Source organism: Hyaena hyaena, unplaced genomic scaffold (genome assembly GCF_003009895.1).
Source record: "Hyaena hyaena isolate Hyena2069 unplaced genomic scaffold, ASM300989v1 scaffold_1020, whole genome shotgun sequence".
Classification (NCBI taxonomy): domain Eukaryota; kingdom Metazoa; phylum Chordata; class Mammalia; order Carnivora; family Hyaenidae; genus Hyaena; species Hyaena hyaena.
This window is the reverse complement of record NW_024081651.1, coordinates 335,968-353,283: the sequence shown is the minus strand read 5'-3', so window position 1 is coordinate 353,283 and position 17,316 is coordinate 335,968. Positions and strand designations below refer to the sequence as shown.

Below are 17,316 nucleotides of genomic sequence, written 5' to 3'. Positions count from 1 at the left end.
AGAGAGAGAGAGGGAGAGAGAGAATCCCAAGCAGACTCTCACTATCAGTAGAGAGCCATACACAGGACTTGAACCTATGAACCATGAGATTGGGACCTGAGCAGAAGTCGGATGCTTAACCAACTAAAACACCCAGGTGGCCCCCACACACATACTATTAAACAAAGGTAATCATCAGTTCAAGTTATTTCCTTGTTAACTACTTTGCAGAACATGCACTTTAGGCAAGTATCAGAAAAGCAAAGAACCTTAAAAACCTAATTACAAAATTCACATTTATATGATACTTAATACTAGCATATAACTCAGAGGATATAGCTGTTTTAATTCAACCAATAATACTAAACTACTCCTATTTACCAAAGATTTTTCCAAGTCACATGAACTTTAAAAGTATTTGAGTTCAATTCTATGTTTCTGAGAGTTTTAGCAACATTTAATTTATATCAGAGCTTATTTATCTCTAAGCTAATTTGAACAGAACTCTATTCCTTTAAAGGATTTTATAACTTAATTTGGTAATACCATTCAGAAGTAGAAAAAGTTTACATATATATAACATACATGCATAAATATGCATACAGACAGGTTCAAAGATCATTCTTCTTTTTTCTAAAATTTTAACCATATGTCAGAAAAACATATGAATAGACTCCCATCCTTGCTCTTCTTCGATGTGTATCTGAATTGTGTTTAGAGCAAATGAAAGAAGTTAAGATTACCTGTTCAATATGAATGCTAAAGCTTTTTATCAATATTTATTGAAGAGACTTTTTAAGATTTTGTTTTGCCCTAATATTTAAACTGTTGGAGGTTGTGGATTGTGTTTTAGGTGAGAGGCTGAGGGGACATCTAACAGATAGCTATCTGAATATTTCCAAAGACCATATGAATGGATAAAATATTCAGTATGTTCCTAATTAGCTCTATGTGTTTGTTTCTTTGTTTGTTTGTTTTTGAGAGAGAGAGAGAGAAACAGCACAAGCAGGGAAGGGGCAAAGAGAGAAAGAGACAGAATCTGAAGCAGGCTCCAGGCTCTGATTTGTCAGCACAGAGCCCGACACTGGGCTCAAACTTAAGAACTGTGAGATCATGTCTTGAGCGGACGCCGGAAGCTTAATCGACTGAGCCACCCAAGCGCCCCTGTTTGTTTATTTCAATTTCACCTCAGGTGTAATAAGAAAACAAAAAACAAAAAACAAAAAAACAGTGTGTCTGATACCAAGTTACTTATCTTGCCCTTGCCTCTGTGACCTAGAGCTTAGAAATTTCTGCTTAGTCCTGCAGGTAAGCATGTTAACCGTTGAAGGAATTTTGCTTCCAGTTAAGATTTGCAAAAAACATTTTTTTACCCCAAACCTACCTTACCTGAAGAGATAAGGAAGTACCTACAGAAATGATTATGCTATGTTTAAGGTTTATAGGGAAGACGTGACCAGATGCCTGCATGAAAAGATTAACCAAGGACAAAGAAGTTACATGACTTTCCTCTGATGTCTGCCAATGTCAGTCGCTTTTGACTCCAACTCCCTCCCACTTCTCCCTTTACTAACATAAAAGAAGTTTGAATTTCATGCCAAGGGGGTTGGTTCCATAGGACAATAGTCTACCATCTCCTCAGTGTTCTGGCCCCTACCGTCTCCTCATTTTTTTGGCCCCTAATAAAGTTGCTTTCTATGCCCTGACATCTTGCCTGTCACTGTATCGCCCTGCCCTTCGGTGAGCAGAATGAGCTTGGACTCGGTTGCACAGGCAGTTGCTTTTAGGGGTTCCTGAGTTCCTTAAGAGACTGATGGGGGCAGGGTTCCCAAAATTCAAGTAACTGAGGCCTGGAATGGAAGGGGAAAGTCTGGCAAGGGTAGACAAGAGGGATGCAGGAGGACATATGAATAGGATTCAAGGGAACTGAATGGAAGATCAAAGGTGGAGAAAGGAGGAAGGAAGAATAGAAGCAATGGGAAGGGAGAGATGTCTTAGGGAGCGCCAGTGTGGGGGAGATCTAGGTTTCCCAAAGAAGCTGGTGAATTTCCACATTATTATTCATAAAGTCATGAATTAAGAAAGGAAGAAGACAGGGGTGCCTGGAGGGCTCAATCATTTATGTGTCCAGCTCTTGATTCTGTCTCAGATTGGGATCTCGAGGTTCATGAGATCAAGTCTTGCATTGTGCTCTGCACTGACAGCATGGAGCCTGCTTGAGATTTGCTTTCTCCCTCTCTCTCTGCCCCTCCCATGTATACACACTCACTTGTGCACGCTCTCTCTCTTTATTTAAATTATTTATTTATAATAATTTTATTAAATTTATTTATTAAATAATAATTTAAATAAACATTTTTAAAAAGGAGGAAGAAGACAGTGTTTGGTGGAGCATATAATCAGCATGGTTATATTTTGAAGTTTCACTTAATTGAGAAGTTCCTATGAGGAAACAGGATCAAATATAGAGAACAGAGAGGATTCACAGAGAGTGAGGAAGATTTTTCTAGACCAGGATTTAGAGAATGAATTCCCACATGAAGCAATGAGTCAAGAAGAATTTTCTAGCTTAGAGAGTCAGGGAGTGAATTCTAACTTGAAACAATGATCGAGGGGGGAAAAAAAGTTTCCAGCCCAGGAGTCAGGGAGTAGAATCTCCACAGGACATACACAGCCAGGAAGAAAAGCTTCTAGCCCAGGAGGTACCTTTCAAACAAAGAAGCCCAGCCCTCTAATTCATCTTCAGAGAGTATATTCAGAATCTTAAGAATCAAAATCTGTGCTTCATTGGGCTGTCATCCAGAACACTGTCTTAGGAGTCAGACTCACCAGTAGATCTTTGATCAATCAGCCAGTAATGAAGACAAGGCTTCAAAGGTGTGCACTTGAGGTCCTGGATGAGAAGTCCAGGAATCCAATGACAAATCCGGTCCTGTCTGAGTAATAGCACTCAAACTGTTCAAGAAAACCAGAGCTGGACAGTAAGATGGTAGAGACAGAATCTATCCAGAATCTATTGTAATAGGGCAGAAGAGAGCTAGTACAGAACTTGGCTCCATTTGGAATGAAACATGGACCAGATGATTCATTGACAGAACAGGGTGGGAGTCAGTGGATAGAAAATTACTAAGAGAAAACATCAGGAGTGAGGTGTGGATCCTGTTCAAATATACCTAATAGGATTCTTGGTGAAGGTAGGCCAGGATGGTCAGCTAATCAACTAATTATCACCAGAGGGATTGGATAGATGAGAAACATGATTAAACAAGACAGCAAAGGTGGGGGATTCCGCTTAAACTCTCTTAGCAGGATTTTTGCTAAACAGGCCAATATAGGTCTGACAAGGACCTGTGACCAGGTCAAGGTCTAGAAGCCTTAAGAAGAGCCAGACTAAAATCACAGAGGGGTCATGTTAATCTCTAACTAGTTGAAAAACCACTTTTGAAAAATGCCCTGCTCTCAGTAAATAATAAATCAAATAATAGTGTATCCCATGCATAGAAGGGATTAGTAAACATCTTTCCACAACCCTCAACATTCACCATGTCCTTATTCCTATTGCCATTATAATGATTTTCCATAGCTTCAACCCACTGAAGAAAGGAACATACACAGAAGAGGAAAACATGGTGACTGAAATAACACAGACTATGCATGAGGTGAAATCATTACAATCTGGAATTATCAAGCTTGAAAAAGGAGAACTAACTTGGGAGACTTACAGTGCTAGATGTCAAGACTCATTATAAAACTGCAGTGTTTTAGAACTTGTGGTATTGGTACAAGTTTAAATGAATAGACAAAAGAAACAGGATAACAAAAATCAAAATGGATAATACCCTGCCCAGAAACGGGTCCAGCTATATATATGGTCAACTGATTAGTGACAAAACTATCACTGCAATGTGAGAAAAGACGGTCTTTTCAATATGTGGTTATGAGTCATTCAGATACCTATCTGAGAAAAAAATTCCTGTTCAGTTTCCAATGATTTGTAGGCCTAAATGTAAAATGCAAAACAATAAAGTTTCTAGAAGAATATTCTGAATTTAGGATGAGTAAAGATTTTTGAAATAGGATACTGATAGAGTTCCATATTTTATCTGGGTTGTTGGTTACATAGGTATAATAACATTAAAATAATGTGCAAAGTGTACAGTGTGACCTGTAGGTACTTTATACTTTGAAATAAGTTCACAAAAATTTAACAAGAGTGGAGCTTTTCAGTGAAGGGCTTCTAGTATTGAAATCTCACTTAACTCATTTGCTTATAATTAGAGCCCTAGGGCAATAATTACTGCCATAATAATTACATATTAACATGGTACTTAGGAGAGGTAATTATTTTTGTTTTCAGTCTGTTGTTACAATAGCCATATCATTGTAAGTTAAACATCTAGATAATTTGTCTCTCACTCACTCCTGTTTCTCCTTCAAAGCCAACTTAGCTGTATCCATCTCTTGTGCCTTCTTCTAAGCTTCCTCTGATATTTCTGAGAGTAATACTTTGAATGATTCAAGTGCATGTGGATATTGTCAGAGAAAATACAAATTCAAAATAAGATGCTTAACTCTTCCTATTGAAAATAAGGGAAGAGACTTCCCTTCTGCCCTTTCCCTAGATCATTTGCTTTGGAAAACATATAATTGTAAGTGTTTTCTTTGTCTTTGGAAATGAATGTAAATCCCCTTAAAAGCTAAACAAGACTTTTGCCAGCATCGTGACCCAAGCATGTCTTTTTCAAATCTCTCAGAATCATGTATTTAAAGGCGATCACAGACAATAGTGCTCCATTGCTGTGTTTCCATGAGAGGATAGGAGCTTAAATTTATGGGCGCCTTACTCTAAATAAAACTAGTTCCTGTCATAAAGAAATGCCTTTACCTTTCCTATGGATTAGCTAACACAGATTGTCACCCAATTACCTGGTGAATTTAGGATGAACTATGTGTGACAGGTGATGCTGGCGAGTCCTCTTACCTAAGGACTAGTTATAATTTATCTTGAAAACATGCATGTGATGGGCTGCATATGCTTATCTGTTTAAAGGGTGAGATTTATTTGTCTTTGTAATCTCTAGCAGATTGCCAGTGATGTAGATCACATCCTACTTTAATGTTTATTCAATGATACAACTGTTTCTTCCTCTTCTACTTCTGCAGAGGTTATCAGGGGTGGGAGAAGATTTAGTTTTTAGTTGACTTACCAAACAACACATATCAACCAAATCATTCATTTGATAACTATTTGTCCTTTATTTTAAACTATCAACCAATGTGAAATAAGTATTTTTTGAGGTAGGAGTCAAATATCACTCTAAACTCCATAGTCAAATACCATATATACATTGAAAGTTATAACATGAATTTTTCAAGTACATCACTTTGAAGGATACAAGGAACATTATATTCATAACTGTTATATTCATTATATTCTGAGATTTCAAATTTTATTGGACTTTATGAACTGTTGAATTATGAAACATTGAAGTATTGGTATCAAGAGCATCATTAACATGATATTCAGTTAGAAAAAGGCAAACTTTGCTTTTAGGTAGATGAATTATGTTATTTTGAAAAATATATGTTTTTCAGGATTATGTTATGAATTGCTTTTTCAAATAAACTTTGTTTTAGAATAGTTTGGCTTACTAGTGGCTTGGAAAATTTTTGAAGATAATACAAAGAGTGTCCACATACTACACACCCTGTCTCCTCAATTATTGTACTATTATATGATGCATTTGTCATAATTAATGTACCAACAATGATACATTATTATTTTAAGTTTTATTTATGTATTTTGAAATACAGCAAGTATGGGAGAGGAGTAGGGAGAGAGAGAGAGAGAGAGAGAGAGAGAGAGAGAGAGAGAGAATCCCAGTGCAAAGTGTGATGTGGGCCTCAAACCCACGAACCTCAAGATCATGACCTGAACTGAAATTAAGAGTTGGACACTTAACTGACTAAACCACCCAGGTGCTGCTGTATATTATTTTTAAGTCCATACTTTATTCAGGAATTCTTAGATTTTAACTAATGTCTTTTTTCTGATCCAGGATACCACATAAACTTTAATTGCCATGTCTCCTTGGGCAACTCTTAGCTATACAGTGAATTACTTTTTATTGTTTTTGTATGTTTTTTAAAAAAATTGTAGAATCACTTTCATTTTGTCCCTATGAACATAAAGGAAGTCAAATCCGGTATTGAGGCATCATTCCCATGGACCAAATGTTTCTGTCCCTGCAGATTCTTCTGTTGGAGGCCAATCCGCAACCTGATGCTATTTGGAGGTGGGGCATTTGGTACGCAATTGCCTTTGGATGAGGTCATGGGTGGGGTGGGGTCCCCATAATGGGATTAGGATTGTAATAGGATTATAGAGAGTGCCCAGAACTCTCTCACTCCACCGTGTGAGAACACAGCAGGAAGATTACCATCTATGACTCAGGAAGAAGGCTTTCACCAGATATTAAATCTGGCATCTTGATCTTGGACTTCACAGCCTCCTGCATGGGGGAGGCAAATGTTTCTTGTTTAAGCCACCTAGTCTATGGTGTTTTTGTCATAGCAGCCCTAACTGATGAAGACAATTATCCATTCTTTTTTTACATGGTGTGTAAGATGTCTTTACTTCAGAATAAATTGTTAATTTTGAAAAGTGGCATCTGCTACATTGTAGCTATTCAATATATATTAAACAGCCACAAAAATATGAGAATTGAGATAAATTTTTATTTTGGTAGAAATACCATTTTAATAAGGCATGAATATTTTGTACTCTTTCTTTGGTAATAATTAAATTCATAGCATTATTATTTTAGATGTATACATCCCAAACCAAATTGACTTATAATGACTGTTGTGTAATTATAAGTGCTGTTTCATTGCAGCATTCCAATTACTTCTAACCGGGAGTCTGGTTACTAAAGTATATATATTTCGTTCATGATCTACATAATTACATTATTAACCCTGATAGTAAAATACTCGTTGAGCTAAGCATAATCTTTAGCTAGAAAAGCACTGAAGTGGATTTTTACTTGCAATATTTCTCTAGTAAATGATTTAAGATATATTTAAGATTTGGACATGAAGGCTTTGTCCTTACTGAAATACAATTAAAGTCTATATTTGTTTCATAGTGTTTCCTCTGAAAATACAACACTCTGACTGTTAGAAATGTTAGACATAGACTCGCCATCACATGCAAGGCGGAGCAAAGACAAGATTCCAGAATGTGCCACTTTGGCATGTGGATTGTTTCCAGCTGAGGACAAAACCCAACAGACTGAAGAGTTTTTTGTCTCCCCCTTAACTGCCTGCAAACTTATAGACAGCCTATACCAAAAGAGAGCTAACACCAATGATAATTTTTTATATCAGAAAGAGTTACTTGTAGGGCTGGACAAATATTTGTTTACCAAACATCTGCTTGTCTCATTTTCCTGATATTTGGCTTCCTCTTCTTTGACACCCCAAACTTGTATCCCCTTCTCCTTGGATGAGAATGTTACATCAGCGTCAATTACCCGACTGCCAGGGACCCTCTCATGTCTTTGTGAGGCTTTTGAATATACAATATTAAATTTGTTTTTCCCTGTTAATCTGTGCATGTCAATATAACTATTATAGCAGCCAGAGAACCTAGAAGGGAAAAGGTTTTCTCACATACACATATCTGATGTGCTTCCTTATATGTCCCTTGTGGGTAGGCTGAACGATATCACTAATTTTGGCCAAGGAACTATGAGTGGAAGGATGGAAATATATAGTACTATTGATTAATTAGTCTGCTTTGTATGTGGCTCTATTATACAGGCATTACATAGTAGAAAATAATTACAGAATCTCAAAAAGTATAATCTTTTTATGCTATTATGTGGTTCTACTAGATAGATAGACATAACAGATTTTGGAAAATAATTGCATATTTTCCAAAATGGTAGTTTACCAGTGTTATTAGACTAGACTGGACTTATGCTGTGGTTTTGTGGTAATAAATTAACCAAGAGATCACAGTCACACAACAGAGTGCAGGTTCGTTTGTTGCCAGTGTAAAGTAGGATGTGGTTTTGCAGTTTCCCTCCTTAAAGCTACTCCATCCAAAAAACATGGCCTTAAGGCTCTCTGTAGGAAAATAAGGGTAACTTATAACTAGTAACTAGTACTTATACTAGTAACTAGTAACTGCCTCAGTGTGGAAGATATGCATCTTCCCCCTACAGATATGTTTGATATTTAAGAGCCTTTCATTAGGACACTAATACCAGTTATAAGAGCATATTATGTTAGGAAATCCTGAGGGTGAATATGTACACTGAAGAGAATCTGAAGTGGGGTCATCTAGATGTTTTTTAATGTTTATTTATTATTTTTGAGAGACAGAGTGTGAGCAGGGAAGGAACAGAAAGAGAAGGAGACACAGAATCCAAAGCAGGCTCCAGGCTCTGAGCTGTCATCACAGAGCCTGATGCAGGGCTTGAACTCCTAGACCGCAAGATCATGACTTGAACCGACGTCAGACGCTTAACCGACTGAGCCATCCAGGTGCCCCTAAAGTGGAGTCATCTACCAATCACTCAAAACTTAGACCGAATGCCTTAAATACCATCCACTCTGCTTAATTTGTCTGTGGTCTTTGGACAACCTTACCTGTCTTAGACTGAGTTTTTTCATCTACAATAATATCTAATTAATACTGTTGTTCTAAGAAATATGTCATTCATGAGCATGGCACTGTACATGGAAATAGCAACTATTTAGTAATTATTACATATAAAATTGTAATTTCTGTAATGCTATTAAACATTGAACATATTAGCTCAGAACAATGGTTTAAAATCAAGTAAATATGTTAAAATTGAGTTTATGAACTGTGAGGTGTGAAAAGTTATAAAAGCTTTAAAAAGTTACTTTATGTGCCCACTCAGTCAGTCAGCAGCTATTTACCAAGATCCTACTCTTCTAAATACTCTCATAGTCACATGAGACTTTGTGGAATAAAATAAACAAGGTATCTTCCCTCAGTAAATTAAAAACACAACAGTGGGGGAGACAGACTAGAATTAGGGAAACAAGCATTGCCGTGAGAAATATTTCATTCGTTTGTTAAGGACATTAAAGTAATTTATGTTGGAGAATGAAATAAAAATTGACTAATAGTTGGAGAAGTGTACTTAGATTATATAAACAAAGGATTTCTCTGCAGATTAGACATTTTATTGAGATCTCATGTTGTTGTTTTTAAGTGGTATCTGCATTTTTAAACTCAAATTATCCACTGCCATCAAACTATGGCAAATTAAATAATCCAAACCAGCTGTCATGCAGCAAGTCAAAGGATATTGACCTCAGGCACATCCCCATCAAAATCAGCTCTCAAGCAGCACTCACACCACAGAAGAATCAGGTTAAGATTGCTCTTAAAACATAATGAGCACAGGTGTGCCTAGTTGGCTCATTGGGTAAACGACCAAGGTTTCTGCTCAGGTCATGAGCTCAGACTTCCTGGGTTGAAGCCCCAGGCCTCCGAAAGGTCAGCGTGAGCCTGCTGGGGATTATCTCTCTCTCTGCCCCTGCCCTCACTACAGTCTGTCTCTCTCAAAATAAAAATAAATTTAGAAACACACACACACCAAAGGAAAAAAAAAAAAAGACCTCAGAAAAGAGTCTAGCGCAGGATTTTGATCCTTCAATCAGGGTGAATGGTCAACTCTATAGCCAGCGCCCGTGGACAGGCCCAGTGCCAGCTCCTGTCCCCGGGGAGGTGGCTCACAGAGGCTCCCTGAAGGTGGCGTGCGTGCGCGGACCTCCGTGTGTCAAGCTCCCGCTGGTGCTTCAGGCTCGGGTTGACCAGGTAGACAGCAGCGGGATAAGGGGCTGGGCCTTCCGCCCAGGCCTGGGGTAAACCAGACGCAGCTGGGCGGAGCAGCAGGTTATGGGTGTCTCCCAGGACACGGATGGACAGCCCTATCTGGGCAGGAAGGTGAAACTAACCAGCTGCTCCCCACATACCCAGGCGTCCTTCAGGTCAGGGGGGCATGGGTCGAACCCCGCTCAGGGCAGTAATCCAGGTTCCACTGCACCACAGTTCCGGGGTCCTCCTGCCACCCCCGGGTTGAAGCTGAGGAGGCCCCTGAAGCGGTTTTTAGCTTGTTTCCGAAAATTAAGTTTGAGCAGGTAGTCCTGCGCCCTCCATCCAGACTGCAGAACTCCCAGGGCTCCCGGCCCATCAGGTGCATCAGCTGCACCATCTCTGCCTCTTTCTCCTGGGTCGCGAAGCCTCTATCAGCATCACACCTGGGAACAGGAAGGCCCAGCCTTCAAAGTCAGACTTGGCTGCCAGAGCACTTCACCTGTGGGCTGGCGCTCGCAGATCAAGCCGGTCAAGCCCAAGTCCTTGCGGCCGTATCCCCAAAGGACCTCGGGGACTGCCGTCTGAGCCAGGAAGACAACGTGAGGACACCAGGAACAGGAAATAGTAAGTGTGGAAACCCCAAGGGGAGAATGAGATTGGTGTGCACAGGTACAGAAAGCAAGCCAGTGTGGCCAAGTTTAGGGATTAAAGAGAATGGTAGAAGAAGTGTACAGAGAGTTAGGAACAAGATTATGTAATATGTTATAGACCATACTAAGAAATTTGGATTTTATTTTAGTTGGTTTGGGAAGCTTCTGGAGAGTTTAAAGCCGGGGGGAGGCTTATCCCCTGAGTGGCTTGTTTTGCTGTGTAGAGAATGTGCTATAGGGGGGCAAGTGTAGAAGATACTCACCAATAAAATAGGGGTCATGATAGTATCTACCTAAGAAAATTGTTACAAAAGCATTTAATGAGCGGAGACATGAACAGCTCTTAGAATAGTACCTGGTATATAATAAGCACTACAAAACTGTGCTAAATAAATAAAAAATAACGGCTTACTCAAAGTTGTTTTCAGAATTAGAAATCCACTGGTGCTTGTGATTGTTTAAAAAAAAAAACACTGCTTCAAACAGAGTGTCTGTAGGGTAGGTTATCTTTAGGGTAGGTAATGACTGAGCACATCCTTTCTAATTATTGAACTCATTTTTCCTTCAGTCCCAGTGGCATGATTCTCTGTTCTAGAGAAATCTCTAAGTCCATACTTTGAATATAACAGTTACTATACCCAGATATGAACTAAAAGAACTTATTGCAGGAGTGTTTGGGTGGCTCATTCAGTTAAGTCTCCAACTATTGTTCTCAACTCAAATCTTGATCTCAGGGTTGTGAGTTCAAGCCCAGCGTCGGGCACTGTGCTCATCGTAAAGCTTATTTAAAAAATAAAATAAGGGGCGCCTGGGTGGCTTAGTCAGTTAAGCGTCCGACTTTCGCTTAGGTCATGATCTCGCGGTTCGTGGGTTCGAGCCCTGCGTCGGGCTCTGTGCTGACTGCCAGCTCAGAGCCTGGAGCCTGTTTCAGTCTGCGACTCCCTCTCTCTCTGACCCTCCCCTGCTCATGCTGTCTCTTTCTCTCCTACAAATAAATAAAACATTAAAAAAAATTAAAAAAAAATAAAAAACAATAAAATAACTGATTGCAAATTCTATTAGGATAAGTAGTCGCTATCATTTTTATAAGTCTTATGGAGTATCTAGGAAGTTTCCTTGTATGTAGGTGGCCATCCAAATGGGCTGGCATTAGAAGGAGGGCATTGAAGTTGAACAGTATTAAAGAGTGTAAATATTTGAGGACTGTGACCACTAAGTGGAAGATTGGGAAAAATCCCAAGAATGGAGGTAAGTCATTTATGTAAAAGGAAGACCTTAAACAGTTAGTTTTACAGATAGTGTATCTGAAGATACTCCTTTACATTGAAATAATAAGAGTTTTCTGATCTGGTCAATTTTAAGCACTGTTACAAACCGATTAAACAATAAAGTCAATAGACATATAGAAAAACTGAGCTATACACATATTCTGATAAATCTTCTAAAAGCTCTTGAAAATGATCTCTTCACAAAGCCCACGTATGACTTCCATTAATTCAAATGGAAATTTTGCATATATTGTACATCAAGTGGAGATAAAGTTCTTTTCATGTTCAACTCTATAAATTCCGTACTGTATGTACATTAATTGTTTTGATATATGATACAAAGTATGGATTATGCATAATGCACAAAGCTTTAAAAGATGAAAAGAGAATAGATGAAGCTTAACACTTACACTCCCTTAAACAAAAAGGTGAATACAATGGATAGAAAGAAATACGCATGTTTTACACATAGTTGAGGAGAGAATGTGTGTGAAGTTTTATATAGTAAAAGAGGGCAATGATGAAAGAGGCAGCCTGGAGCTTTCTTCCAGGGAAAATTTTTTTTCAGCTGCTTAATACTCCCTGAAAGCTTTCTGAGGTATTCACTGTTCTCCATACAGATAGTAATGAAATGGTTTTTTTGTTTTGTTGGTTTTTGTTTTTCCGCTTCTCAACTCTGATAGATTGATGATGGTTTGAGAATAGTTTACAGCTTAAAACTTCTGACTGGTCTCTCGTGTCCTTATTGGCAGCTAGAGTGATCCAGAGAAGCGAAAATAAGGGCATGACACTCTTCGGCTCAGAATACTCAAACCTCTTCTATCCGATTCAGGATAAAGGCCAAAGGCCTCACATTGGCCTGCAGAGTCCTAAATTATTCATCTCCTGTTTCCTTTCTACCCAAAGCACCATCTTCTCTACCCCAATCTCACTGTGCTCTTTCAAATGAGGTAGACACATAACTGCTTCAGGGTCACTACTGCCTCACCTGCTTTTCCCACAAACTTGAGTGTGGTTCATTGATTCCTTCCTCCAGGTCTTTAAACAAATGTCACCTCAAAGAAGACTTTCTCTAACCATTCTATTTAACTATTTAAAATTAAAGCTCCCCATTCTCTTCACTGTTTAGTCATTCTCTACTCTCTTCCCTGCCTTATATCCCTCCATAGACTCAGCACCGTTAGAGAACATATTTTATTTATTTGGCTGAGTGTCCATGCATCTAAATAATGTTGTATATGAGTCTGGATTATCCAGTTACAAATTAAGATCCACAGAAACAACATCTTTGTTGTCTAAACCATACAATTCCTAAAACAATGGTTCCTGGCACATTTTAAGTGCTTGATATATATGTGCCGAGTGAATAGTTGATGAATAAAACAAACACATGATCCCATAAAGAAAACAATTTGAATTATTAGGTGGTAAAGTTCACCTTCAAACAAATCATATCTTATGATTCATATTTATAAAGTTTTAACAAAAAAATGCTGGTTTTTTCCTATCATTTCTATTTCCTTTTATGTGTCTTGATTTATCACAAAATATGTATAGTAGTCACATGAAAAAGAAATCTGAAAATGGACTGACTTCATAGGTTTATAATATTCATATTTTTCTTTATATCTTTGTAAAATATCCTCATGTAAAAATACAAGAATTGCAGAAACTTTTTTCTTTCTTTTTGTAATTTGGCATGTGATTTCTGTTTCCTGTAATTTTATTAAGTTGATATGGTTGATGAATCATATGAAGAGTGTGGAATGGAACATAAGAAAAAATAGAGCAATATATTCAACCTGACTGGTAGAACAGTGTTGTTTTCAGAGTAGTTTTGAAGGGAGCAGATAATGGCCGATTAGAAAAACACTACTTTCCATGATGGGAAAATAAATAAACAAGGAAATTAATAGTGTTTTGCCTGAAATTTTTAAGTTTTCGTATAGCTTCATGTGAATCCATAATTGTCTTGAGATAAAATTCAAAATAACTTTTATTTAATTTACTTTTAATCACTAATTTAGTAAATATTTTATTAACATCTATTGTGTTTCACAAATATGTCCCAAACATTTAGGGTGAGTATGGCATTTGAGCCCTGGTGTTAAAGTTGTGAAGAAGAAAACAAAGTATCTGCTGAAATTATCTTACACATTAGGAAGGACAAAATAAATAAATGAAGAGATTGTTATAACAATTCTAGAATAAAATAAAATGGGATAAAGGGCCAGGCATTAGTAGGTAGGGCACTTTTGATAATATGAAGATAAAATATCTTCTTCTGAGAGATGGTATCTATGAGAGCGAGTGAGTATATTAGATATCTGAAGGAGAATATTTCAGGGACAGAAGCCAGCAACTGCAAGTCTAGAAAACTCCAGATAGTCTCTGGATAGGGGCTAGACAGACACAGCTTCTGTCAGCAAAATATATGAATTTTTCCTACTGTTCCATTGCATGTGTGTCCTTAGGACCTTCGACTAGTAGAACAATCTATACTACAAGGATGCACAGAAGGTAAAAATGTACGATTTTATAATATGGAGTTCATTATGTACAATCACAGGCTGAGGGGGATTAGAGAAGTTCTACAGAGCAGTATTTGGGAGATACTGCATTTCTGCATCATCACAGATCCCTCACAATTGCCTTTCTCCTTTTTTACAACGTGGTAATAGCTTTTTGCCTGCATAATTGTTAGAAATATATGCTAAACGACTAGTTTATGGCATAATTATTTCAGGCCAAATCCAAACAAACCTCACTATCCACCCAATTCTCTTCCTTCAGTGCTTAGTCCATGATTCTCTTCTGTGTCACTTCTGTATTCTGTTATTTCATTTCTCTCTTGTCTTTTTTGTATGTTCACATGTGCACACACACATTTATAAATACTATATTTTATTCTGTATGTCATCTTGGTTTGTGCATATCAAAAGCAAGAATCACATATTTTCATCTGTGTATGTGTAACAAATATAGTAAAGTGAAGTAAATATTTGTTACTTGAAATAATGATACTAAATTAAGTGTAATAAAGGAATTGAGACCGGCATGTACAAAATAACTTGCAGAAACTGAGTCGTTCCATTTGAGCTAAAGGTTAAAACGGTGAATGGCCATAATAATGATCAGTCATACTTTGTTTTGCTTTTGTGTCAACTATTGATAAAAGGACCCATTATCTCCTTTAGTCCCCATACTAACCTTAGGATGTTGGCACTTTTTACTTTTTAATGTCTCTGAGAAAGAGAGAGAGAGAGAGAGAGAGAGAAAGCAAAGGAGCGCACCAGTGGGGAGGGGCAGAGAGAGGAGACCAGAATATGAAGCACAAGGCCTGACAAGGCTCAAATCCACAAACTCTGAGATCATGACCTGAGGCAAAGTTGGATGCTTACTGATTGAGCCACTCAGGTACCCCAGGATGTTGGCATTTTTATCATCCCTGTTTTACAGATAAGAACACTTTGGCATAGAAAAGTTAAGCAACTTACTTAACTTCATTCATTTAATAACAAGAGAAGTTACATACTGCATCTGATTTCATAACCTGAATTTATAAATCTATGCTACAAATAGAGTAGAAGATTTTGCTTACAAGCAACAAAATCCCTATTCCAGCCTACTGAGGAATATCTACAAAATGTGGTTTCAGGTAGAACAGGATTCAGTCAGAAAATACTATGGAACCACAATAGTCTATATTGATGCTAATTTCTTCTGTGCTTTATTCTTAGGCAGATTCTTTTGTTTATATTGTATATTTAACTTCCAGCAGGTTCAACCTACATTGGAGTCCTAGCAACAGTACTTATGAAAGGGAAATGATCTTTTCCAAAGATTACCATGCTTCTCCAGAAGTCGTTTTAACTCTGGATGGTGTGAGTAGGGCCAGTTGTCCCTGTCTGCCTATGGTCTCTGATATAAAAGTCTCCAGTGGTTCAGCATTCAGTCACAAGCCCACTCTGAACTACAGGCATGGTCAGTTCCTCCCTCCCCTCACCAGGTAAACACCCGGATTGAGGGCTGAGGAGAGATTTTAAGTAAAACATGTACTGTTTCCAGAAGAGTCGAACTTCTCTGAGCAAACAAGAGTCTATGTACCTACTAGAGGTAAATAAGCATTCATTCAAGTCATGGAAATAATTAAACACCCAGTATAGGAATTGGAATAATAATTTTCTAGATGTTAGAAAACCATTAATAATGGATATAAAGATCTTTTCTCAAATATTTCTATGGTCTCTTAAAGGAAAAACAGTGAATCTATATTTTTTACTACTATATCCTAAAAACATGGAAAGCCTGAAAAACAGGTACCTGGCACTGAGTAGCTGCATAATATATTTTCTAACTTGGAATTAATTTAAGTGACTTCAGCAATAGTCGGGATAATGAAGGAAATTAATGATCAGTTCTGGTGAGATATCACACCGGAAATTTTCAATCTAATCTTTCGTCTTTCTTATCTACTCTTAGAATCTTAAACTAAATTCATTAGCTTATATATGTTGATAAATAATATACCTAAATTTCCAGACTACTTCTCTCAGCTTCACAACCATATATGAAACTTTCTTTTAAACTAGGTATCCTATAGGCACCTTAAATGAAGTGTATTTAAAACTGAACACATTATCAATTATCCAAAGCTTGTCCCTGTTTGTAAATATCCATTTAATAAATTGCACCACCTTGTGTCTCTGGGCTTAGTTACAAAAGCTTGAAACATAAAATCATTTCCGATCTTCCCTTTATATCCTTGAACAAGTGTGAACTCTTGAAAAAGCTCTCTCAACTCTGCTGCCATATCAGTTCTCATATCCTTATGGATTAAAAAATTTAATTAATTAAATTTATTTTTTATCAAAATAATTTACTTTCTTTCTGCTTTATTGAGATGTCATTGACAAAATTGTAAGACATTTAAAGTGTACAGTATGTATTTATGATTTGATGTGTGCACACATTGTGAAAGGACTTCCCCCATCCAGTTAACCATATCCTTCAATTCATGTAGTTATTTGTTGATGAGAACATTTAAGTTCTAACTCTCAGTAAATTTCAGTTACACAAAGCAGTGTTATAAACTACCGTAACTATGTTATAAGATCTTCAGACCTTCTTTATATTACAGCTGAAAATTTGTGCCTTTGTACTCATCTCTGTTTTCCTTACCCCCATCCCCCAGCCCTTGGCAACTACTTTACTCTTTGTTTCTGTGAGTCTGACTTTTTTTTTTTCTTTCAGAGTCCACATATAAGTGGTACCATACAGTATTTGTCTCTGTCTGGCTTATTTCAGTTACCATAATGCTAATTATGTTTTGTAGGGTTTTTGTTTGTTTTTGTGAATCTTCCAGGTTTATGCATTTTGGCACAAATGGCAGTATTTCCTTCTTAAGGTTGGATGACATGTACACACATATATACACATACTTCTATCCAATACATATGTTCTATATTCTCTATTTATGTACACACACACATATGTACATACGCCACATTTTCTTAATCCTTGCATCTGTTGACAGACACTTAGGTTGTTCCCATAT

General features: G+C 37.4%; 1 long non-coding RNA gene across 2 annotated transcripts in view; it reads left to right on the top strand.

Annotated features, from left to right (window-relative positions):
* Positions 1-3,707, top strand: part of LOC120223601 — a 226,343-nt gene extending 222,636 nt beyond the window's left edge. For both annotated transcript variants that reach the window (XR_005526342.1, XR_005526343.1), the window contains one exon: positions 3,563-3,707. This is a non-coding gene — a long non-coding RNA (uncharacterized LOC120223601). The remainder of the gene's footprint in view (positions 1-3,562) is intronic.
* The last annotated feature ends 13,609 nt before the right edge of the window (positions 3,708-17,316 follow it).